Genomic DNA, 25,664 nt, shown 5'->3' with positions numbered 1-25,664 from the left:
AGTGAGCTGTCTTTCTATTTTTTTTTTTTTTAAAGAAAATGCAACAGTGGGTCCAGGTACAGAATCCAAAAGTTTATTAATATATTTTTTCTGTGCATTAGAGGTTTCAATGTTATGATGAAGGACACAGAAATATGTAGCAATATGTCAGCTTACTACCAGTAGAGCTCTTTTGTAGGCTCTTGAAACATTAATAATTATTATTTTTATGATTTTCATTAAAATATGAAACATAAAGAAGTTACAGTAAGGTGATCAGCCAAATTGTTTTCGCTAAAAGTGATATGGCTCAAGTTAATATTTACTGACATATGATAATTTGAGTTGGTACTAAAATGTGTGTTTAAGTTTGTGTAAATCTTTTGGGCTGAATAGTTGTTATATTAAGCAAGGTTAACTTTAAATGAGAGATGGTATCTTTTTGGTGGTTCTGATTTCATTCTGTGAATGACTATATATTTACAACAGGTTCATAATAATAGCACAATTATAGTTACGGTGTTGCAATGAAATAATTTTATGGTTGGGAATCACCACGCATGAAGAACTGTATTAAATGGTTGCAGCATTAGAAAGGTTGAGAAGCACAGATGTAATGTGTTGGCTCTGAAATTTAGCATTTTCTGACTTGCACAAAATACAAGGAAGTTTCTGTCATGCATGAAGTAGTTGAAATATTATTCTATGGAAAAGGATATCAGACCATTGAGTAAAGGTGTCTTACCTCAATTCTTGATCAAGTTTTTATAAGTCCCTGGAGGTGGAATAGTTAGATAACTTAGGAATCTGACTTCAGTATTTCCAGATACATGATTTTATAAGCAGATGATTTCATCTTTTTATTCACTTGTAAAGAGAGTCAAATATTTTCATTCTGTGGATTAAAAGATAAAATAATTTGAATAACTAGAAAATGATATTAATTCTAATGATATATATATATATATATATTTATATTATATCATCACTATACACAACAAAATAACTTCCTAAACATTATGATGAAACTTATTAAAGAGTAAATAACACGTGACAGAGATAATCTGTACTAATTTTGATTTTAAAATATTTTCTCTTCAAACCTAGCTGGTAATTTAATTACTGGAAAGAACTTGTGTTCCAACTGCTACTAGATAGATCCTAAAAAAAAAGAGCTGCTGAGTTTTTAAGAAGAGAACAGTCCATTTCTTTTACTTAAGTATAAATTCATAAGAAGTAATTTTGTGAGGACATTCTAGAAAACAAAATAGAATTTTTAATGAAAGTTTCATAGAATTGAAATGTGCTTTTGCAAATGTGATTGAATCGAGGAGGCTTAACACAAATAATGCAGGAAACACAAGCAAAGTCTCTGTTAAGAAAATGGAGGTGCTCCAGACTGGCACTTGCAAAGCACAGTGTGATAAACAACTAGTCTGTCACACAGACCTGGGATGATTCAACTCCACAGCCCACAGTTCATTTAAAAACTTCAAATACCATTCGGTGTTCCTTTATAATTTCTTGGTGAATAAAGTATATGGCAGTGCCTGAATATCAGATTCATTTAATATAATTCTTATGTTTAAGTACACAGTCTGACTTGGTTCTCTCTCTCTCTCTTTCTGTCTCTCTGTCTCCCTGTCTCTGCTTGATTATATGCTTTAATACAGGCATGCTTGGATGTCTATAGTATTGCTAATACTGATCACAGCTATAAAATTCTACATATATTTTTAGAGGTAATATTTGCTCACCAGAGGAAAATCACAGAACAGATTTCCTCTTTATTTCCAGGTTATTTTTCTGTGAAACTTTGTTTCCTGTATTCTTGAAAATGCTGCACATACACTTGTAGACGCTTTTGTGTTTAAACATGTTCTGGTAATTTAACTGGGTCTCACAGTGCTTCAGGAACTCTGATCAATGATAGGAAACAAATTAATAAGTCAATAATTGCTAAAAATAACCTCTCACCCTGCAAGACATTTTTCAAATTTCAGATAATACGAGATTAGATTCTATAACCTAAATGTAATAAATCTTTAAATAAATTTAAGTAAATGTTGACATGTCAAATCCTGCATTTCAAAATCTTGTTAAATACTTAACATTATTTCTGCTTTTATTGCTTCAAGATGTAGACTAATATAAAAAATGCTTGATTTTTCGGAGAGTAACTGACATGATTAATTCTATCATAACTTTAAATAGTTATTTGGCAGAAAAAAAATTTTTTTTTTTTGGTATTTCGAGACAGGGTTCCCCATGTTGTTTTGGTGCCTGTTCTGGATCTCACTCTGTATACCAGGCTGGCCTTGAACTCAAAGAGATCCGCCTAGCTCTGCCTCTTGAGTGCTGGGATTAAAGGCTTGCACCACCACCGCTTGGCTTTTTTTTAAATATAATTTTATTTGAATTTACTTGTACCTGTTTGTACAAATCTAGAATCATTTTTGACTGTGGATTCTGAGGCTAGATGCTAGACCTCATTTTTAAGGTCAAGCAATGAGATTGTGTTTTATTTTGTCAGGTAGTTAGACAGGTGAATCTCAATAGTGGGGTATACATCCTGCCTCTTCTTGATAAGATGATCAAAATGAATGTGGCAATGAGTGAAATATGGATGAAGAAGACCTGTTCAGTGTGGGTTTTTAATGCACCAAATATGCATATTCTACATTGGCCTAAATCCAGGAAATACTTTCATAACCCTTTTCATGATTTTCTTACAGTGTTAAGAGTTGTACATGACTTTCACCAAATTTACCAGTTTTAAACATAAATATAGCAAAGTTTCAAAAAATTAAAAATCAAAGCCAAAAATCACACTAGTGCATACCTATGTACCAACGACACCTGATGTTTATGGGGACCTTGGAGTGAGGATAAGCTGAATTCAATGTGAGTTTTAGAATTTTCATATTTATTGATGTGCAGTTAATAAGTTACACAAATACCACATACTTTCATTAGAAATGTTTGTGGAGCAGATAGGTTATGTACCATGTTGAAATGCCAAGTTTTAGCATAAGGTTTACCTAAGTGTTAGCTCTGATTTGCCTAAAATGGCAATGAAAGACATTTTTTCATGTCTAGTTTCAGCAATGCTTGCTGGAGTACAGTACCGCTAATGAGAAATGGCTCCTGTCTCACAAAATCAGTTGTTTTCTCTTTTACACTGCATTCACTGGACTTTAAAGGCCAAAGGGCATGTATACATCTTTCTAGTGATGGGGTATTATTCATAATGACTGGAGAAGTTACTAAGCAGACAGTGAGGCAGTTCTCATTTTAGAAAGCAGAGAATTCTCACTTGCTGCTATGCATTGGGGCAGGTGACTCCTGCCAAGTTAGAAATACTGCCCATGATGTCTGTCAATTATGGATACTTACTATATACTTTCTATCCTATGAATAGAGTAGGAAGTCTTGTGTAGTTCCATTGAGCAGGAGGATGGGCACACATGGATGCTTGCCACTGTGGGACTTGATTAGGATAAGACCATGAAGAAATTTGTAGCCCAGTAAGCTTAGTGCTGTTATTTTGGATAATAAGGAACAATTAAAATAAAGAAGTAAAATTGTATTTACTTAATATAATTAGCTGAACAACTTTAGCATGTTCATTTGGGATCTTGTCTATTTTCCCAATTAAAGCTATCATGATAAATTAACAAAAGCAAATACATTTGTCTTTTAGTATTGAATTAGATATATTGCCAGTGGCTACATTTCAAGAGAGAATCCTGGTTTGAGGAAAGAAAATGTAGTGGAGAACAAGGCTAACCTAATTATTTTTCTTCATAAAACATATTTTGTAATTTTATCTAGCTTTCAGGTTTTTTTTCTTTTTGTGCTATACTCATTTTAATTAAATAGATCTGAAGAAACTTAGAAGTGAAATGTGAGGAAAGTTCTGCCCACAATAAGTTTTCCTTATACTTGCCACATAGAGATTGAACAAGGAGATTGAAACAGTCTGGGGACTGGCAGTATAGCCTAGTGGTATGCAGTATATAGCTTAATGCTTGCCTAGTGTACATGGGCACCTGAGTTGATAAAACAGCCTGATTTTAAAATAAAATGTATCCATGGATATGTGTGTGTGTGTGTGTGTGTGTGTGTGTGTGTGTGTGTAGATATATATAGATATAGATACAGATATATAGATGTAGATACAGATACGTTGATATTAACATATATATGCATACATAAGCATACACATAAATTCTACACATGTCAGTCTCAAAAAAAGTCATTAAGCATTCCAGGTAAAATGGTCAGGCTAATAAATTCTCATTTTTTCCCTTGTAAATTCTGTCTACCTTACCATTGGGAGGTTCACATCTATATGTAATGTGGCTTTTCCCTGGACAGAGGAGGAAATGGAGATGCAGGTTTGGTGGGTAACTTCTTGGAAATATTGTAGAATTTTTATTTTCTTTAAAAGTCTGGGAAGACGTGCAGAGATGACTGGCCACACTAGTGGAAGCCCATGAACTGTAGACTACTGGCTGTGGAGCCCCCTTGGGACTTGACTGGGCCCTCTGGATATGGAAGACGATTGTTTGGCTCCAACTGTTTGGGGGGCACCCAGGCAGGGGGATTGGGATCCACCCCTGGTGCATGGGCAGGCTTTTGGGAGCCCGATGCCTGCAGTATGATGCCTTGCGCAGCCTTGGTGCAGTAGGAAGGGGATTGGACCTTCCTAGGCTCAGTGTGCTGGACTCTGCTAACTCCCCATGAGAGACCTTGATTTGGGGGATGTGGGGATGTGGGGTGGCTTGGGAGGGAGGGATGGGGGTGGGAGAAGGGAGGAGGTAGGATCTGTGAGTGGTATGTACAGTGAGTAGAAAATTTCTTAATAAAAAAATGAAAAAGAAAGTCTGACTGATTCTGGTTTAGGAAGAATTGGGTGGTAGCCATCACCCTGTTTCCTTTATTCTAAACATACAGTTCAACTCAGACATCCCTGACCACCAGAGCTTTGACAATAGGAGGAAGGATTGTAAATGATAGGGTTGTCATTCTGTCCTTTCATGCAGAAGCACAATATAATTTTTAAGACTCGGTAGAATGAAGTAACAACTAGTTTGTTTGGGCCTCACACAGTGCTAACATGTATAGTATCATTCACATAGTAACTGCTACCAGGGCCCATGCATCTAGAAAATGGCCAGGCTTGACTTGACATACAAATCTTACTGACAGCAGAGTCCAGCGTCTCCTGGCCTTTCTGCACACCCTGGACAGCACTCTGACATATGACGAATTCCAACCTGTATGACTCCACCTGGAAAATTAGACTGACAGAATGCATAACTGTGTAAGAATACTGAATGTTCTGCTTCTACGCTAGACTAAAGGGGAAGTTTTAAGGGCTCATTTTGATTAGAACTTGATGAATTTGTTAGAGAGAGCACAGTGAGTGGAAGACTGCCTTAAGGCAGCTTTAATCTTTTCACATTGTAGGACTTAATATCACAAATTTATCACAGAACATCAGGCTGCTTATTTAATCAACTTATCAGAACAAGAGTTTATCATTTTGAGTCAAGAAGCCTCTCAACATCTAATTTTCATTTTAAACATTCCAAACTTCCCTTGTGATCTCTAATCATATTTGAAAAAAAAAAAAAAAAAAAAACCCAAAAAAACAAACACCCACTAAGGAGAACCTGCCTTTTACATGCTTGCTCACCATAGCAGCACAAAATGCAGTGGCAAATGAGAAATTGTAATGGAATGATAAGATAACAAAGCTTTAAATGAGGATAGCAAGTTAAAGACCTTCCCTGGACTTCAGAGTGAGTTCAAGGCCAAACTGGGAAACTTAGTGAGACCTTGTCCTCAACTTAAATGTACAAAGTGAGCTGGTGATGTGTGAGGCTTGAGTTCAGTCCCCAGGACTGAGCCAAGAAACACTGTAAATCTAAGTGCTCAGTAGGCAGCTATTTGATAGCAACACGGCTTTAATGAGATACTTTATGCACATCAAAATATATTACTTGGATCACACGTAAGGGCTAAATAAAATAACAAAATTATATATGTACTATGTTAATCAACATTGTGATATATGCTGAAATTTCTGAATTCTTATTTTTTCCATAATAATTTTGTTATATTTTTGTTAATACCTAAATTTTATCAATGATGATAAGTTTCATTTAGAACTAGAGAAAATATTATAGGAAGAAAACCATTGCTCTTGGAACTTTCTTACACAGAAGGCAGAGTTGTTGTCTATTGAGTGCTCTTTTCATACTGCCTCAATCATTTGAGCGTGGGATTAGCTTGTCTTCCCGGGTTGGGACTTGGTAATTGAGGCATTGAAAAAACTATCAAGTTTTCTTTTCACCATTTTGTTTTCTGAATCAAGGCATCATCTCTGCTCACACAAAGTGTTTTTTATGGCACATGGGGGACTTTTCAAAATTTTGTCATGTCTAAGAGGTCACAGTGTTGGGAACAGGGCCACCAGAGGGAAGAGTGCTTGTTTCATGCATTGCTAAGTAGTTCTTCCCTCTTTATGCTTGAGGACAGACTAGTAATCCTAGGGAGTGGAGTAAAAAGTGCCTCCCATAAATAGGTAGAGGAGAAGATGGGTGCGAGTTGATGCTTGTATGGGCCTCACCGCATTTGTGGTACGTGAAGAAAGCCTTGTTCAGAATCCAGTTGGCTGAGAAACATGAAAAATCTTAAATTAGCTGAGGAAAAGGGGATGCATAACTTAAGGCAGCTGTGTAACACGAATTGCTAAATGGTCTTATTAATAAAAAACTCAGAGCCAAATATTCGGGTGAATGCTGAAAGATCAGAGAGACAGAACAAGCCACGGCTAGCCTCACCTGGCCAACTCCTCAGCTGATCTTGTTTCCTCAGACGAAAACTTCTGAGTCCTCACCCGAATGGGTCTCAGCTGAACTGCTGCTAAAAGCCTGAAAGTTTAAAAGCCTCTAGTTCCTGGACTTCATGCCTTATATACCTTTCTACTTCCTTCCATCACTTCCTGGGATTGAAGGTGTTTTACCAGGCCTAGCTGTTTCCGGTGTGGCCTTGAACTCACAGAGATCTGAATGGATCTCTGCCTGCCAAGTGATAGGATTAAAGTTGTGTGTGCCACCATTTTCTGGCCTCTATGTCTATCTAGTGGCTGTTCTGTTCTCTGACCCCAGATAAGTTTATTAGGGTACACAATATATTGAGGAAAACAATATCACCATATTTCCCCTTTTTTGTCTAAAATAATAAAAGAAGCTTATAACTAATTTAAGAAAAACTATATCCAATAAGTATATATAATATATACAGTCAAGAATTACATTACTAGTGTCTAGTCCATCAACATTTGACAGATTCAGACAAAATTTCATTCTTTATCCTATTTTGGTGAGTCCAATCCAAAATTGTATACAATATACAAAAATTCAATCCAATGTAAAATATTTAAACAAGTAGTTCCTTTTTAAAAGTAGATTCAATAATCTACCTGTTTATCTTATCATATCCATATTCTCTATTTTTTCTTTTCATAGTAGATTCAATAATCTACCTTTTATCTTATCATTTTTATATCTTCCCTTTTTTCTTTGCAGAGTAGATTCAATAATTTACCCTTTTATTCTATTATTTCTGTATCTTTTTTTCAAAGTAGATTCAATAATCTACCTCTTATCTATATCTTCTTTTTTTCTTTTTCTGTGTTTTAAACAAGAACCCTGAATCTAATCTTCTTTTCCTGACCATTAACAATTAACAACTTATAACTAACCATCATAAACAATGACAATATCCATAACTCAAAGGACCAAAACCTACTTGCCCCACCTCTTTGGAATGTGGGCATTGTGTTCTTAAGATTACTTCCTGCTGTTTGGGGGTGAAGGCATCTTTAGGGGATCCTGAAAAGAAAATTTTGGGGTTAATTGTCAAGTCCTGGGAGAGTTAGCTGTATCATTTGTCCGGTCTCTGCATAATGAGAAAGTAAAGGTCTTGTCTCAATTTCTTGCTCAAGTAGTCTGTGAAGCTGGATCATCTCAGCTAGCTATCTCAAAACTGTCCTGAGCAGTTTGTAGTCCAAAACTGATCTTTGGGTGGTATTAATCAGCTTAATGGTTTTATCATAGTCTATGTGGAATCATCATAGTGGGATCCCATTATCTGTTTGCAGATTTCAAAGTCACTGTTAGATGTGGTCATGATTCACTGCAGAAATTATTTTTTTTGTGTGTGTGTGCCTCCTCTGTGGTTTGGAGCAATGCACATGTATCTGTGGCAGAATTGTGTCTCACAGCCAATCCCAAGTTTGCAATATAACAGGTTCCATTCTTCTTAACCAAGATATTCTTTGATTTCAAATCTCTGTGAGCAATAACAGGCTTTTCTTGGGTACCAACAATCTCCATGTGAATATGGGCAAGACTGCTTGCTGTGGACAGAGCAAAATCAAAAAGGGATCCATGCTCATGGTAATCTGACATCAGCCACAGCTGAGTCCATGTGCCATTGTCTTTGTGGTCTGCTGCTATAAATCCTAGAATGTTTTCATGGCCTAACAATCTGATAAGTCTCTGCCTCTCAGAGCCATGAATGTTCTTCCCTAGAAGAGACTATCTTCACAGTGACTTGTCCTCACCATTTGCCTCGCCAGACTTCTTCAACCTTCGCCAATGCTTTCTTGTAACGTGATGGTCCTGGCAAATGGTCTCTGAACAAGCAGTGGTAAACCCTTCATCCCTTGTAGCAGCATAGTGCCACCACCAACACAATGAGAAGCAGCTTGTAGCTCAGAGCAGAAGTCACAACCTCCATGGTCCTGCCACCAATGTTTGTGGCCTGGCCTGGCCTGACCACAGCTTCTTCTCAGCAAGCCTCCCAGGCTGGCCTCAAACTCGTGATCCTCCTGCCTCCGCTTCCTTCAGCAAATCCTGCTGGTGTGTGCCACCACAACTGGGGCTGCCTGCACGTTGGGCTTGAGCTAGGGACTACAAGGCCACAGGCAAGTGGCTTTTTTGTGAATTCCTGCCCCACAAGTTGGACGCCAAATGTAGACGAATTGCTAAATAGTCTTATTAAATAAAAACAAAACAAAACATGGAGACAGATATAGGGATGAAAACCTGAGAGATCAGGGAAATATGGAAAGCCACAGCTAAGCAAGTACAGTAAAGATGTTCTCTTAATTAGTGGAAGAAATAAGCCCAGAGCTGAGGAACACAATTCACCTGAAGGCTTTTTGGTATTCATTTTAACATCCATAGTGACTGTTCAACACATTTGATATTAAGGAATATGAATCAGTGATAAAAGATTGAAATATGTATTGTGAAATATTTTATTCTATAAAGAACAGCTTTGTTTTTTATTTCCAGTGTTTTCATGTGTGATAGTTTTCGTAAGACTAAATATCATTAACAATTTATAGAAAAGAGGAAGGGGGATATATATGGAATATTGGAATTTTGCTACTCATTGTTCAAGTACTTTGCATTTTCTTAAATTTATGTAACAGCCAATTAATAGCATTACTATCAAGGATGGGTCAACCCCACAGCAATTCATTTTGTCATTAACTGCATTTTTAGGAGAATGTACAGCTTCCTGGTTCTGATTATGACTTAGAGTAGAGGCAGCCAGCATTCAAATCCCAGGACTCTGAGTTACCTAAGAAACAGTGCTTGTCATCTGACACACTTCAATCTGTGCTTCCCTAAGATGAATATCACATTTAACTTCATGGGAGGTAGTGTAGTTGGAAGTTTTCCTGTGTCCCGCCAGATCCCACAGCTACTCAATCCCAAGTAAACACACAGAGGCTTATATTAAATTACAAACTCTATGGCCTATGTCTCAGGCTTCTTGCTACCTAGCTCTTTCATGTTAACTCAGCCCATTTCTGTTAATCTATATGTTGCCATGTGGCCGTGGTGGCATCTTGTTGCTCCTTGGGTGGTGGGCTGGCATCTCCTCTTCCCACCTGTCTCTTTCCTGTATCTCTGCTTGGATTTCCCATCTGCCTCTAAGCTGCCTTGCCATAGGCCAAAGCAGTTTATTCATTAACCAATGAAAACAAATTATATTTATGACATACAGAAAGACATCCCACAGCAAGGTAGTATTGAAGGCTGATGACTGGGAAGCAGGTGACATGAGGTCACAAAGAGAAAGCACTGTGGCTTTCCCTTTTCCACTACCTTATGCATGTCTTAAGCCATCCTGCTTCAGCCTTATAGAGGTAATGATACTGAGGACTGAAGAGCACAGGTAACCATAGGTAACAGCCACATGGTTTATGAAACTGCAGGAGTCTCTGTCCTTATAGTTCATATTGTTTTTATTCCTGTGCATTTTCTAGGGATGGATCAGAGTAGTGGTTCTCAACCTTCCTTCCCAATGCTGCAGCCATTTAATATAGTTCCTCATGTTGTGGTGACCCCCCCCCCAACCATACTGTTACTTTCATTGCTACTTCATAACAGTAGTGTTGCTACTGTTACAAATCATAATGTAAATATTTTTGAAGAAAGAGGTTTGCCAAAGGAGTTGTGACCCACAGGTTGAGAACCATTGGATTTGAGGAATTGCTAGTGTCTCTGGTTCATCACTATTGCCGCCATTCTGGCAGTTCCTGAGAAGATCAAGTTAAATTCTTCAGAAGTACATCCAAGTCATTGGGTAAAATAGTACCAGGCTTTCTCATATCATCAGCTGGGTGCCTGATATTGGGCAGAGATGGCCTATGTGCCTAAGATTTAAAACCTACAATTTCCTCTTATCCCTGAGATGAAGGTTACTATTCTCATTTTGTTGTTCAAGATTTATTTTACTGTCTTATAACATGTTGGTTGCTTTTATTTTAAGTAGGGTACCTGGTACTCCAAGATATAGGATAAGATTATTGGAATAAAATTCCATAAAAATTTTAGTAAGGGTCCACAGGAAAATAATAGAGGATTCCATTGTGTGTGTGTGTGTGTGTGTGTGTGTGTGTGTGTGAAAAGATAAAAAAGTGGTAATGAATATGGTATTGCATGACCATTAAGAGGATTTAAAATATTGATGCTTGGCTTAACTGCCTGAGACTTTTTGCTCTGCAGCTACTGAATACAAGAGCTGGTTGTTAAACTCAGCTTCCTAGTATTTAAATGAAATAGGTGTCAGTGTAATGGATAAGATGGAGCTTTCCAGGCTTTCTGGTGAGTCAACTGACATTTATTGCTTCTAAGCTGAAATGTATTTTGGAAGATGATCCATTTGTAGGTGGGTACCAACGTTTGAATGAGAATGGCCTCCAGAGGCTCATATGTTTACAGCTGGTCCTTGGTTGGTGGAACTGTTTGGGAAGGATTAGGAGGTGTGGCCTTTTTGGAGGAGGTGTGTCACTGGGACAAGCTTTGAGGTTTCAGAAGACTCACACCATTCTGCTTTCTGCTTGTGATTCATGTGAGCTCCCAGGCACTGCTCCAGAAACTTGCTTCCTAAGACCTCTGCTGTCATCATGGACTCTAACCGTCTGAAACTGTAATCCCCAAGTAAACACTTTCTAAATTGCCTTGGTTGTGGTTGATTCTCAGGATAACTGATTGAGGAACAACTCTTTTTTTCAGAACTCATGGGACAAATAACAATAAGTATTTATCACTAAGCATTAGTTTGTCTTGCCAGCCACAAGAATATATCATAGAGATTCAGCGGTATATTAAAGCTGAACTTTGACCGGCCAAGGGTCTGTCAAAAGACAAAGCCATTTATTATGAATATTTGGTGTTACCCAGCCTTTAATATTCCAGCTGTCTTCTGCTATGAAATCCTTGTGTGACCAGACCAAACAGTTCAGCTCCCTAGACCTGCTGAACCTACTAAGTTACTAACTGCCCTGCTGAGCTTAGGGGATAAACTGACAGGACCATCTCCCTCGATTTGAGGAGGCCTAGTGGTTGTCCAGAGCATTTTAATTGAAAACAAAAGAGGTTTTTACATATCAAGGTGAGAGGTAAAGCAACATCCTGAGGAGGCAGGGAACCTCCTGCCCAGGGAAAGAAAGGGCAGGCATATTCTGTAGAGAAGGACAGAACAGTTTGGCAAGAGAAAAGAGAGGATGACAGAGGTTCCTTAGAGGGTAAGCAGATCTTGAGTAGAGTTTTCTGAGTGCCAGGAGTAGAGAGTAGCAGAGATGAAGAAAGAGGATACAGAGGATGAAGATGAGGCTGAAAGCATAGTTTATTCATTAGCAAGACTATGAACTAGGGAACTGGACTGAACTGTAGTTATGGAGACAGTATTTCATCCCAGAGAAATAAAGTAGATGGATATAGAGCTTGGTATGTCTAGAGTTGTTCCTGCCTTGAATGCCTGTTGGAGCTATAGCTGAATTGATAGAATTTTGTCTTAGAGGAATAAAGTTAATAGACATAAGAACATAGTGTATGTAGAAATTTTGCCCTCAGATCCTATGTGGACTTAGCTGAGCCCCTGGACCCTGGGTACTCCATAAGTTTGGACATACTGTATCTTGGATGCCCTATTAATACTTGACAAATATTGTCAAGTTAATGTATAATAATTATATGGTAGTTATCATTATCCTCTTGTGAACTGCCTTAATTTATTCCTTCAGCTGATTGCAAACCCTAACTGCCCACTGCAATTAAAATGCAGTGTAATGTCTAGGTCATGGTCAGCTCTGCTTCCCTGTTGGCCACCGTCTGTCTTTTTGACCTGATTTTCTGCTGTGCTTTTTCCACTGCTCATTTTGTTCCAGAAGTGCTGATGTACCTTCTCTTCTGGCCATCTCCTGACCATACCAGTTGTTTATTCTTCTGAAAAAGCATCAGCATCAGATCCTTGTGTTACCAATAGCAACTTGTCTGTCTTGCCTCAGCTAAGTGACCCTCTGTGAGCGACTTAATAGTAACCATACCTTCCTTTGCTTCATGGTCACCTTTCATCTACTGAAGATGTCGCTAACCTTGATATGTTAACCTCTACAAATCCTCTGTGCCCTTCTCCCTTTGATCAACGTGCATATTTTATGACAGCAGGATCTTTTGTCCCCCTGCTTCATTGTTTCTAGAAAAGCGCTTGGCATGTATGAAGTCCTCAGATATTTGTTGAAGAAATGAGTGGGTATATTTTAGAAAGGCTACAGAATGTGTCTGCAAAGGTTACAGAATGTCTCCCTTGTCTCAGAGAAGGACACTGTAATATAGAAATGCAGGACTTCTTAGCTAAGTGACAGAGACAATACAATGCAGGAGCAGCCTTTGAAACCCAGCTACAAAATAAATTATGATATGATAGCTTTTCAACATTTGTTTTATTTTGTCAACCTTTCTACAAGGAAGAAAGGCCTGTTTTAGTTCTTACTGCATCTTTCCTTTTGACTTGTTTTGGGTCTCTGTCAGCAGTGATGTTTTGGGTCAGTTAGAATTCTTGCTGTACTCTTCTGTAGGGCTGCTGACTAATGGGAAGATTCTTCCAAAGAAAACTCTAGTGTGTGAGGCTGTGTGAGAGCTGGCAGAAATTCCTCTAGTTATACCAGAAATAGCAATGTTTTGTTATTTTAGAATGATCTTGCTAATTACACTAGGCTACAGATCAAATGTTGTTGTCATTAAAAGATCACTTAGGTGGCTGGGGAGACGACTCAGCTGTTAAGAGTATGTACTAGCTCTTGCAGAGGATCTCTGGGCTCATTTCCACACACCCATGTCTGGTCACTTATAACCCTGGTAATGATGCTCTCTTCTGGCCTCTGTGGACATTGTACTCATGTGCCCTAACCTACAGTCAGAAAAACATAGATATACTTTTAAAATAAATAAAATCTTTAAATCAAGGTGGGAAAGGCATTTGGGTTTCATGAGCTGCAAAGATTTAGACTCCTGGAACGCCAAGTATTACTGTAATAGTTCTTAGGAAATACATTACTTATAAAACTTATTGTGCATATTTTACAAATACATTGGGTTATTTTCTTTCCCTATGTCTTCCTCTTTATTCTACCTCTGTCTGTTACTTTTGTTCATATGTTTGATAATATATTTTAAAGGAAAGGGTTTCTGGATGTCAAACAGCTTTTAAGTGGTGCATCTTTGAAGATTTAGTCAAGAAGAAGGGTAACAAGTAGAAGGACAGACTGGACAGAGCAGGAGAGAGGCGGGAGAAGAGAGAGATGGAGGGGGAGAGACATTTCAATATTTTTTGAGAGAGAAGGAATTTGAATAGTTTTAATTAATTTTATGATTCTTATATAAAACATTCACAGAGAGGTATCTCATTAACATAGTCTTGGCTCAAGCTGTTTTTCTCCAGAAGGACCAGATAAAGAACAAGGTTAATGCTCATGGAGCTGTATAATTATATGAAAATGTGCATAAATTATGTACATGTATAATTAAATATATATGGCAAAAAAAGTCTCCCTGGCTTAAAGGTGGAGACAGTGTTAATAGGTAACAGCCGTCGTTTTTGGCAAACACAGGTCCAGAAATGGCATTGGTGATAAGAAATTGAAATCTAACCTGTTGCTTCAAAAATCCCTTTGGAATTTTGGAGGCATAAAACAAATGCCAGTTGTCAATCCCATTCTGTCTCTTCAAAGATAGTATTGTTAGATATGCTCTTTTTTTTTTTTTTTTTTTTTGGTTTTTCGAGACAGGGTTTCTCTGTGTAGCTTTGCGCCTTTCCTGGAACTCACTTCTTAGCCCCGGCTGGCCTTGAACTCACAGAGATTCACCTGGCTCTGCCTCCCGAGTGCTGGGATTAAAGGCATGACCACCACCACCTGGCTTAGATATGCTCTTTAAGTATGGTTTTGGGAGGAAGGCCCTGAACAATGAAAAGTTACATAATTGCACACTCAGCTGTTGCTGGGAATCTCTTATTTTGTGTCATTCTGTTCGCTTTGCAAAAAAAAAAGAATTCCTTTTCATGGTCATGATCACATTTTATAGACTTTTTTTTTTGCCAGTGTTCTGAATATGTAACTGTATTTCAAGTTTAGTTAATCAATAAGCAAGACAAGACAAGAGGAGAAACTGGAAAATTTTATGAAGGAGTATTTGTTCAAATTGGGACTTTAAACACAGAAGATTTATTTTTATTAATCCTTTCTTATTTTTTTCTCTGTTGTAACTGATGAATGTGTGATAAGACATTTCAAGCACATGCACATGTTGATATTTAGGCTTGATCTAGTTTTCATTGAGATGGTTAAAACATTATGGATTTCCACTCTAGCATTTTCTTCATGTGTACCAGTCAACCCTATTTTTATGAAAGTCAGAGATCTCCCTTTCCCCAGTTTGGCATCTCCCTCTCCGTTCCTCCTTTAACAACTTTCTTTTTAAAGTAAATCTATCTTAATTTGAAATCAGAGTCTGTAGTCATGTTTCCTAAATTGGGTTGTAGAACTTGTGATTGGAAGTTACCTAAGAACGAGAGAGCTGATAGAGATGATGTTATTGGGTTTCTAAAGCACTTGCCTCATTACTGAAATTTAAAACAATCCTAGCTAGTTTTGTATTATATAGTTATGTATTGTATGGCATTATTTACAATATCAATGAGAGACAGTATTACGTACATGACTAGGCAATGATTTGTATTTATAGTATTTTCATTAACTGTAGGTAATGTTAGGATATAGTTCACCTTTTTTTTGTGTGTGTGTTTGTTTTTGTTTTTTTGAGACAGGGTTTCTCTGTGTAGTTTTGTGCCTTTCCTGGAACTCACTTGGTAGTCCAGGCTGGCCTCGAACTCACAGAGATACGCCTGGCTCTGCCTCCTGAGTGCTGGGATTAAAGGCTAGTTCTTCTTTTCAAAGTGAACCTTTATCTACCTGGCAGAAGTGTCAGCAAGGGATTTGTATTCCCAAGGTTGACTTTTGAAGTTTTTTTTTTTTTTTTTTTAATTTTGCTGGCAGATCATTACCCTAGATCTGTTTCCATTTATTATCCTAAGTAAGTAACTCAGGAGCATTTTTTCTCTAACTTAATTCCAGAACAGAATACTACAGCTAAAACGGGGATCATTAAGAGGCAGCATGGAGGTAAGTGGAACTCCTGAACACCCAGGGGCCTCCTTTTAAAAATGCTTCCTTTACTTTATCTTAGCCATTTGAGGAATGGTATTGTTATGGAAATCGTTGTAGATTCACTCATTATTTACTGTGTCCTTTACCCTGGTGGATTTTCCTCTGAGCAGAAAGTCAACTGATTCAGTTGAGTTCTGCACCAAGTTTCAAAGTTGAGGAGAGCATATCATCAACAAAAGTGGAACTGGAAGAAATATTTTGTGGTGCAAAAAGTTTAAACACATACAGCTGTCTTTCCATAAAATTAGTAATTTTATCTAATTATGTTCTTGCATAACTTTTCTTTTTGTCATACAAAATTCAAGGAAGTTAGCAGAGACACAACTATGGTTTATGCTGATCTCCTTGAATTTATTTTACGACAGCAGACCATAGAAAACAGAGCTAAAAACTCTAGTGTGAGTTAAAAACCTGAGGGGTATTACTTTATAAGTATGTCTGTCTAAAAATATTTTCAGGACTAAGTTTGAGGTGGTATATTCCAAACTTGTATCTCATTCCAGTAGATTTAAACAGTGTGAATGCTGACTGTGGTTTCCTTTCCTTGGAGAATGCAGTTGGCCTGCAGACACTTTTCAGGGAGGAGGACTGATAGAGGAGGAGAATAGACTCATAGTGATCTTGGTTTTCTAATCACTCATGATTCGTCTTAAATGAAAAAAAAATTAAAAGGACACTTTTGTAATGGTAACTGTAAAATTTGATTTAGTATTGGAACTCTCCCTTTCTCTCTCTCTCTCTCTCTCTCTCTCTCTCTCTCTCTCTCTCTCTCTCTTTCTGTTTTCATACACGTTATTATGTGCACATGAAGTCAGAAAACAACTTAGTGGAGTCACTTTCCAGTTTTCTTAACCCAACTTTGTGTGGGTTCCAGGATAGAACTGAAATCACCAGCTTCATGAAGTTAACTCTACCCAGTGAACCATCTTGCCAGGTCTTGTGGGGCTTCCTTGGTGTTATTGTTTGTTTGGGTTTTTTTTCATAATCATGATTTCTTTTTGAAGTCAAAGTTATCCTTTGCTCTTTTTACAAATAAAGACCATGAGGCTTAACAGAAAAAACAAGAGAAACAAAGGAAATAAATAGAACATCAAGACCTAGAATAAGGTCCTCAGTCTGCTATGTGCCATGCATTTATAAAAAGTAATAAAGATGTAGTTTTATTAAAGATGCACAATTCTGAAAAATTCTTCAGTCTTTTCCAATATTAATATTTTTTCTCTGTTTTTTTTTCCCTTCTTAAATAACTTGACCTAGAAGCATGTAGTTTGTTTGGTGTAACTTGTACTACAATATTAGTGAAAACAGATCTTGTCTGTGATAGAGTTTAGCTCAAATCCTTAGATTTAGATATCCAGCAAAATATGAACCCGACTGTTGGTCACCACAGAAATTCAGAGCAAAGGCCAGTGTGATTTCCCTAAGTTTTCCTGCCAATTCTTCTCCTTTTCCTCCCAGGTGACAGTTTCTGTGGATGGACTTGGGTATTGATCCTTCACCACTAGTAATGAATCATTGATAAAAGTCTTGAAACTTCAGCTTTTGACTTAGGACCCAATGATCTGCCAATTTCCTCAGTAAAATGTAGTGTAATTTTATATCAGGCATTCTTCGGCGCCTGATATTCATGTTGCTACTCTTCGGAACTTTCACCTGGTTTTATTAAAATATATTACCTTAAATTTGATCATTATACAGCATTTGCTTAAAATCCAAATAAACTGGGATGGTTATGATCGAGTAATAGTTTGATTTACCAAATTGGAAAACATCCGTTAAAAACAGCAGTCACTGAGCGATATGTCTATATAGATACAGACATATTTCCCTGAAAGCTTCATTAAAGATACATGAGGGTTCATTTTTCTTTTCCTACTTTGTCAGCATTTGGAATGGCTCTGCATCTGCCTTCTGAAAACAGATTAAGTGTCCTGTGTTCTCTGCACTGAAAAGTTTCTTTTACCTTTTATTTCGGGAAGCAGGGTGTTTGAAGTTGATATGCTAAAGATGACAAAGAGCAAGGGCAGAGTTTCAGACCATCCCATAGGCAATGATAGGAAACCACAGATGAACAATGATCTGTTAGCAGCACATAGCCAGAGGGCAAAGGTGTTTTTGTTTGTTTGTTTTATTTAATTTTTTTTTTTCATTTTACATACCATCCACAGTTCCCCCTCCCTTTCCTTCTGCCCCTCCCATCCCACCCTCTATCCACTCCTCAGAGGGGTTAAGGCCTCCCTTGGGTAGTCAACACAGTCTGGCATACCAGGTTGAGGCAGGACCAAGCCCCTCTCCGCTGCATCAAGGCTGAGCAATGTGTCCCACCATAGGCAATGGGCTCCAAAAAGCCAGCTCATGCACCTGGTGTGAGTCCTGGTCCCACTGCCAGGGGTTCCATAAACAGATCAAGCCTTCCAACTGTCACCCACATTCAGAGGGCTCAGTTTTGTCCCATGCAGGTTCTCCAGCTGTCAGTCCAGAGTCCATGAGCTTCCACTAGGTGAGATCAGCTATCTCTGTGGTTTTCCCAAAGGCATTTATAATAAAAATATCTCAGGTGTAAAGGTAGCTGAGAAAATTCATTTTCTAAGATACAGCAGTCTTTAACTCTGGCTAGCACATGAAACTTGCTGAGTAATTCCCCAAATTCTTGTGCTTGCCATGGAGCTCCTTCCTCTGTCTGCATCTGTCCCTAGTTCTCTTCCCCTCATCCTTTCTTGACTATTTTTATAAGAGCTTAGCATGTCAAGAACCCCACACTTTAATGTGTATCTCCTCTGTTTATACAAGTGTTTCATGGATTATATAAGGATAATCTTAGCTTATGGGATAATTTTAATATATATGACATATCAAATAGTTTCATTAAGGCTTAAAAACTCCCAAGAGCCTATGAATATGTGTATGTATGTGTGTATGCATATAAATAATATATGACTATCATATTCCTAGAAAATTTCTTAGAGATGTAAGCATTGGCACGTAATTTTCATTTTCTATTGGAAACATAGATGGAATATTAGAAAGATATGCATAAACACAATTTTGACTGATTCTTGACAGCAAGGTATTTCTATTACTATTGTTATTATTATTTATTTTTCCTTTTATTGAAAAATAGATTCTTTTCTCATACAGTATATCTTGATTATAGTTTCCTCTTCCTCTATTCCTTCCAGTTCCTCCCCACCTCCCCTCCCTTCTAGATCCACTCCCATTCTGTCTGTCATTAGAAAAGAACAGGTTTTTAAGAGATAACAACCAAATATGACAAAAGAATTATAATAATATTAAGCAAAAACTATTGTATTGAAGTTGGACATAGCAACCCAACAGGAGGATGTGTCCCAAGAGCAGGCATTAAATCAGAGACCCACTCATTCTCACTTTCAGGAATCCCATAAAAATACTAAGCTAAAAGCTTTATAAATAAATATATATATTTATTTATATTAACATGTATATATTAGCATAGGACTTGGTGAAGATCAGCATAGGCCCTGTGCTTGCTGCTTCAGTCTCTGGGGTCATATGTGCCTTGCTTAGTTGATTCAGAGGGCCTTGTTCTCCCGGTGTCCTCCATCATCTTCGACTCTTACAGTCTTTCTGCCTCCTCTTCCATTGGGTTAAGTGTTCAGTTAGAATTTTCCTTTTAAATATCTGGCAACAGAGATGACAATTTTCAGTTGAAAATACGAGGAAAACAACAATTAGGACGTAAACGACCTTAATGAAGAGAAGGCAGAATTGCTTGTGAGCATTAACAGGAAGGACTTCTGAATTGCACCTTTCTCCTTGTATTTGCATACTTACCAGTCTGAAGCCCTTCCAGCAGCATGGAAATGCTGCCTTCATTTGCAGTTTTCTGTTACACAGGGACCTTGGGAATAAGCTGTTGAAGTCATAAAATTCTGTAATTCCATCTCCTTCTGAACAGAAAGTCACCCTTGCCTTCTTGATATAGGCAAAGGTGGCACCTGCCACCCTGTGGCTCAGGAGAATGCAACCCTGAGTTATGAGGTCGTGGGTGTTTGTCTGACTGCTCTGTCCATTCTTCCACTTAAAATTACGAAGTGCTGTGGAGCCAGTGCTGGAATGTTGAGGTGGCCTTCTAGAGACTCGAATATTTGGATATAAAACGAATTATCAGTTCAGAGACCTGTGGTGAAGATCTTCAGAAGCAAATTACATGTGATCTCCATTTATATTTATCCATCTGTAATAGATCACTGAATTGATATCATGCTGTTTCACCTCATCTACCTACACAGGCAAGAACGTGGAATAAATTGAAAACCAATCCTTCCTGGTATGGGATCTGAGCTTCCTGGAGATCTAGCCTGCTTGTCTGTCTTTATTTTCAATTTACGATAGTTTGTACTAGACAGTGTCCATGGGCTTTTACTATTTCCTCATAATGGTGACAAATGCCACTCTTCCTTCAGCTTTCTCTTCCTTCTTTGTTTCCTAAGGCAGACTGGGACTGTGAAGAGAGTTCATAGGCACATACTCTCCCAAATATCCTTTAAGTTCTGTTATTAAAAGTTAATTTTTTAAAAATAGGAAGAACATTTAAAATTAGTCAGGACCAATCAAGTATCTAGTATTAAAAAAAAAAAAAAAAAACTTCTGTGTTTTAGTTAGGGTTTCTGTTGCCACAGAGAAACACCATGACAAAAAAAACAAGTTATGGAGGAAAGGGTTTATTTGACTTACACTTCCACATTGCTGTTCATCACTGAAGGAAGTCAAGACAGGAACTCAAACAGGGCAGGAACCTGGAGGCAGGAGCTGATGCAGATGTCATGGAGGGGTGATGCTTACTGACTTGCTTCACATGGCTTGCTCAACCTGCTTTCTTGTAGACCCCAGTTCAATCAGTCCAGGGGTGATACCACCTGCGATGGGCTGGGCCCTCTCACATTGATCACTAATTAAGAAAATGCCTTGCAGCTAGAGCTCATGGATGCATTTCCTCATCTGAGACTCCTTCCTCTCTGATGATGCTAATGTTTGTCAGTTCGACACACAAAGCCAATCTATATGCTATGGTACATAAGATAGGTAATTGCTTACGGGGAATAGAAGATTTTGGAATAACCAAGCATGGTGAATTGAATTTTTTTGGCATATTTGTTTTTTTCTTCTATTTTATCAAAAATTTTCATCTGTTTTACATACCAACCACAGTATCCCTTCCCTCCTCTCTTCCCGTTCCCTCCCCCCACCTCTCGTCTACCCCACCCCTCCACTCTTCCTCCATTCAGAAAGAGGCAGGCCTCCCATGGGAGTCAACAAAGCATGGTATAATTGGAGGCACTTGAACACCAGAGGCTGGAGTCCAGGTTGATCTCATGGGTTCAAATGCCATCATAGGCAATGGGGACCTTGCTTTTAAGAATAAAATAACACAAAACAAACTGAGATATTTCACACTATATTAATGACAGAAAACAAAACCTCAAGTGTAGCTAGAGTTTTCTCTCCGGGCCCCGCCAAGATGTTAAGATACCGGTAAGCCATGAGCCACATGGCAACTTATAGATTAATAAAAATGGGCTGATTTAAGATATAAGAACAGTTAGCAAGAAGCCTGCCATGGCCATACATTTATATGTAGTATAAGTCTCTGTGTGTTTACTTGGTTGGGTTGGAGCAGCTGCAGGACTGGCGGGTGAGAGAGATTTGTCCTGACCCTGGGCCAGGCAGGAAAACTCTAGCTACACTCAACAGAATGAAGGGATAAGCACATAAAATAATTTCATGTTTATGTTTAGATACTGAGCCTTAAGTAGTTTATTAATATACATAGCAATATATATATATATTATATATATATACATATATATATGTAGTAGATGATGGGAGCAGGCAGCATTTCACTTTCCTGTGAGAAATGCATCATGGTTCAATAATTGGAATATGATTCACAAAATTAATCACACTAATTTAGTAAAGAGAAAGGAAGATACATGGTTCCCTTGACAACTGACAAGGCCTTGCAAGATTCCTGTGGCTTTTTCTGTACCATGTCTAGGGGGTGGATGCTGAGGTTCTGTTCTGCCTTGGTCTGTGCCTGGCATTTATGATGCCACCTCGCCTCTCCCTCAGCAGCTCTGCATGTTTGACAATGCCATCAGCATTCGCCGATGTAGACCCAAGGGATTATGAACTGAGAGCTGTGGTTTCGCCTTACAGTGTCTGCCTCCAAAACCTGCATTTCCTGCTTATTCCTTATTACCAAGTATATGCTTACACTTTGTCTCCTTAAAATGATGGCATATTCTTTCCAAATAATTGCTATGCATCATTTCCTGACAAAGACTGTGTTTTCCCCATCACATTTCTAAACAAATGAAAACCACAGAAAATATCCTTGATGTTGGGCGTCTTAACAGTTTGCACAGCTGTGACAGACTTACAAACTTGACTGGTAGTGCGAAAATTTTTGTTTCATATTTTTGTTTTGGGCTTCTGAATCTGGGTGGATCCATTGTAGTGTAGAAGTATTTGTATTATAAAATTTGAAATTGAGCCACCTGGCCATTTAAGTGCAAATGTCAAGCTCCATCAAGGAGCTCTGTGTAAAATCATGTCCTGCCATTGACAGTCCAGCACTTTCCTTTCAAATGTGCATTTAATATGTATCTGTTGCTTTGCTATCATACCTCACACTGTGCCCAGACAGCTCCGAGTTTGATATTTAGCTTCTATGTCACTTCCTTTTAGTGTCAGATTCAGGTTAACCTGGTGCCAGACTCACGGAAGAGAGGGGTTTCTTAAGGGAATGACCTGAGCACACACCCTCCTTCTTGCAGAGCTCCTGTCCTCTGTAAGTGTTTGCTTGTGGGACCTGACAAGGTATATAAAATAAAAAGCCATGCCCTGCAGGTGTAACATGAAGACTGGCTTTGGATTGGATTTTAAATTGTGTCAGTGCCGGAAGGGCAGATGTCTTCAGAGAAACAAGCAAAGCGTTGGTTCTGAAGGAAATTACACTGCACAGCTCTCTACTGTAGAGGATGTAATGTAAGAGAAAACACTCATTTCTTCAGTGCTACTGAGGTTCGGTATGCTTTGCAGTAAGAGTTAGTTAACTCTTAGCAGAAAGCTGTTTGTGTTTTCTGATTATTTCATTATTAGAGGCTCTTCCGTCTTGCTTCAGTGTGTGCTATTCCTCTGAAGTATTATTTCTCAACTTGAGATGTACATCTGGAAGCATCTGTTTGTGGGAGACTTCTGACTCTTGTTACAGCAGAGAGTGCTACTGGTTTCTGGGTAAATATCTGAGATGTTACTAACTATCCCATGATGCACGAGATAGACCCCACAACCAAAGTGTCTATAGTTGATAAATGATGTTTAAATATATCTTTACTTTAATGCTTGGGAAGTGGGAGAAAAAGAGGCATCAGATAAACTCCCACAGCTCTATTTTTTGCATATAATGTTTTAGCATGCTAGCATGCTGTGGAAGTTATAAAGCTCATGGACTTGCTGAGAATGGCTGATGGATTTCAAGTAGATTCTAAAGTCTACATCCATTTTTTGTTGTCTTTCTCTTGAATCAGTATCTTCTGCCTAAATTTTATGGATAGGATGATTGAAATATATTTTCTTGTTGCTAGCAAAGAGTATAAAGTCATTAACTGAAAGTTACAAATCAGTCTTCAATTGTTACATCAAAATCTCTAAGATAGGCCAATCTGGTATCGCTGGTGTTTAACTTTTATGAGCAAACCTTTGGGAGATATTCCCCGACCCTCTTCAAACAAAAGAACCTGATTACAGGAGACTACTAGAGTACAGCTGTGTTTTCAGAGACAGGCTATAAATGGTCACACAGGACTCAGTGGCTTGTCTGCTGTATGTATCAGAGCTGAGTTCTTGAATACTCATGATAATGGGTATTATATTTTTGATCAGTAATCATACGCCAGACACTACGACGGTGATAAACACTGTTTGAGGGAGAAATTATATACACATTCCTGTTGCTGGAGAATTTCTCTCCAGCTCCCACCACCAAGTCCCGTCAGTCTCAGAGCCCATTTATAAAATAAACACACAGACTCTTACATTATTTAAACTGCTTGGCCATTAGCTCAGGCCTGTTATTGTCTAGCTCTTACTCTTATATTTAGCCCATTTCTATTAATCTTTACTTTGCCACATGGCTCATGGCTTACTGGTACCTTACATCTTCCTTGTCCTGATGGCGGCTGGCAGTGTCCCTCTCACTCAGCCTTCCACTTCCCAGAATTCTTTTCCTTGTCCCGCCTATACTTCCTGCCTAGCCAATGGCCAATCAGTGATTTATTTACTGACCAATCAGCAACACACTTGACATACAGACCATCCCACAGCACTTCCCCTTTTCTTTTCTTAAAAAGGAAGGTTTTAACTTTAACATAATTAACCATTTTTTTTTTTTTTTGAGCAATATGTCTGGGTTTAGAGGGGGAGTGAGCCAATTTTATCTCTAAAGCCAGCTTGGTATATTTGGGAATTTGGGCGTAGCTTTTTTTACTACTTCCTGTTGGAGGGGGGCGCTGTATCTTTTGGAGACAGAAAGAAAATTTTAGGATCATGGAGTAGTCCGTGAGGCTGTATATCTGAGCCAGTTGCCTTGGAACCATTTTGGATGTTGGATCATCTGGGCCATGGTGTCATCGGAGACCTTTTAGGTGGTCTTGGCTGGTCAAACCTGATGTATCTTAATCTGGAACAAATCCATAGTCTCTGGCTTTTTGTGGAAACAAGAGCAGAGACTCTTTTTTAAAGCAACATATCCTTATATCCAAATTTTGAAGTCAAGGTACCTTTAAAATATACATTTTGGCATAACTCAACAGCTTTTACAATCAAATGTTTTTTTGTAGTTACGAATATCAAAGAGAACATAATCCAGATTCTTTGTGTGGTAGTCATCTTTACGTGGCTTATTTTTTATATTACCTTTACTGTCTCTTTAAAGACTTTATTTTTTAAAACTATGTATTTGTTTCTATAACTCTATATATCATTTTTTTTGTCTCTTTTAAGCCTACGTATCTTTTACATACATTGTAAACTATTACATCTGAATCTGTCTTATTGTGAATCTCTTGTCTTAAACTGCAGCAGCTGTGGCTGCTGGCTCCGCCCACCTCAGCTTTCCAACATGGCGGCGGTCCGCTTTCCGCCAGCTCTGGGAGCCATAACTCTCAGAAATAGTGGGTCTACATTTTTACCAAAGAAAAAGAAACCTCTTTTTTTGTTTTGTACTAGCAAAGGCTAAATTCATCAGACAGTTTAATGTGCTACTTGCAGAGGCCTCATTCCCACCATACTGCAGGTCGAGAGTGCACGCTAGGAACCCGCCAGTAGCTCAAACCGGCAGCTGCCGCTTATTTGAGAGAGACAATTAGGAAGCTGTTTTTAGCTCCGTTTTAGAATCTTTTTTTTAAGTTTTTAGGTGGAAACTCTTGGCCCCACGTTGGGCGCCATTTGTTGCTGGAGAATTTCTCTCCAGCTCCCACCACCAAGTCCCGTCAGTCTCAGAGCCCATTTATAAAATAAACACACAGACTCTTACATTATT

General features: G+C 38.2%; 1 protein-coding gene across 3 annotated transcripts in view; it reads left to right on the top strand.

Annotated features, from left to right (window-relative positions):
- Khdrbs2 (KH RNA binding domain containing, signal transduction associated 2) overlaps positions 1–25,664 on the top strand; it is a 481,530-nt gene that overhangs the window by 23,808 nt on the left and 432,058 nt on the right. The window contains exons 1-2 of one of the 3 annotated variants that reach the window (XR_009383474.1): positions 10,145–10,248; positions 15,989–16,036. The exons of the other annotated variants lie outside the window; for them this stretch is intronic. The gene's annotated coding sequence lies outside the window, so the exon portion shown is untranslated. Of the gene's footprint in view, positions 1–10,144; positions 10,249–15,988; positions 16,037–25,664 lie in introns of those variants that run through there. 3 annotated transcript variants of the gene reach the window in all.

This window comes from Peromyscus eremicus, chromosome 16_21 (assembly GCF_949786415.1).
Source record: "Peromyscus eremicus chromosome 16_21, PerEre_H2_v1, whole genome shotgun sequence".
NCBI classification, from domain to species: domain Eukaryota; kingdom Metazoa; phylum Chordata; class Mammalia; order Rodentia; family Cricetidae; genus Peromyscus; species Peromyscus eremicus.
This window is presented reverse-complemented; position numbering and strand designations above follow the sequence as displayed.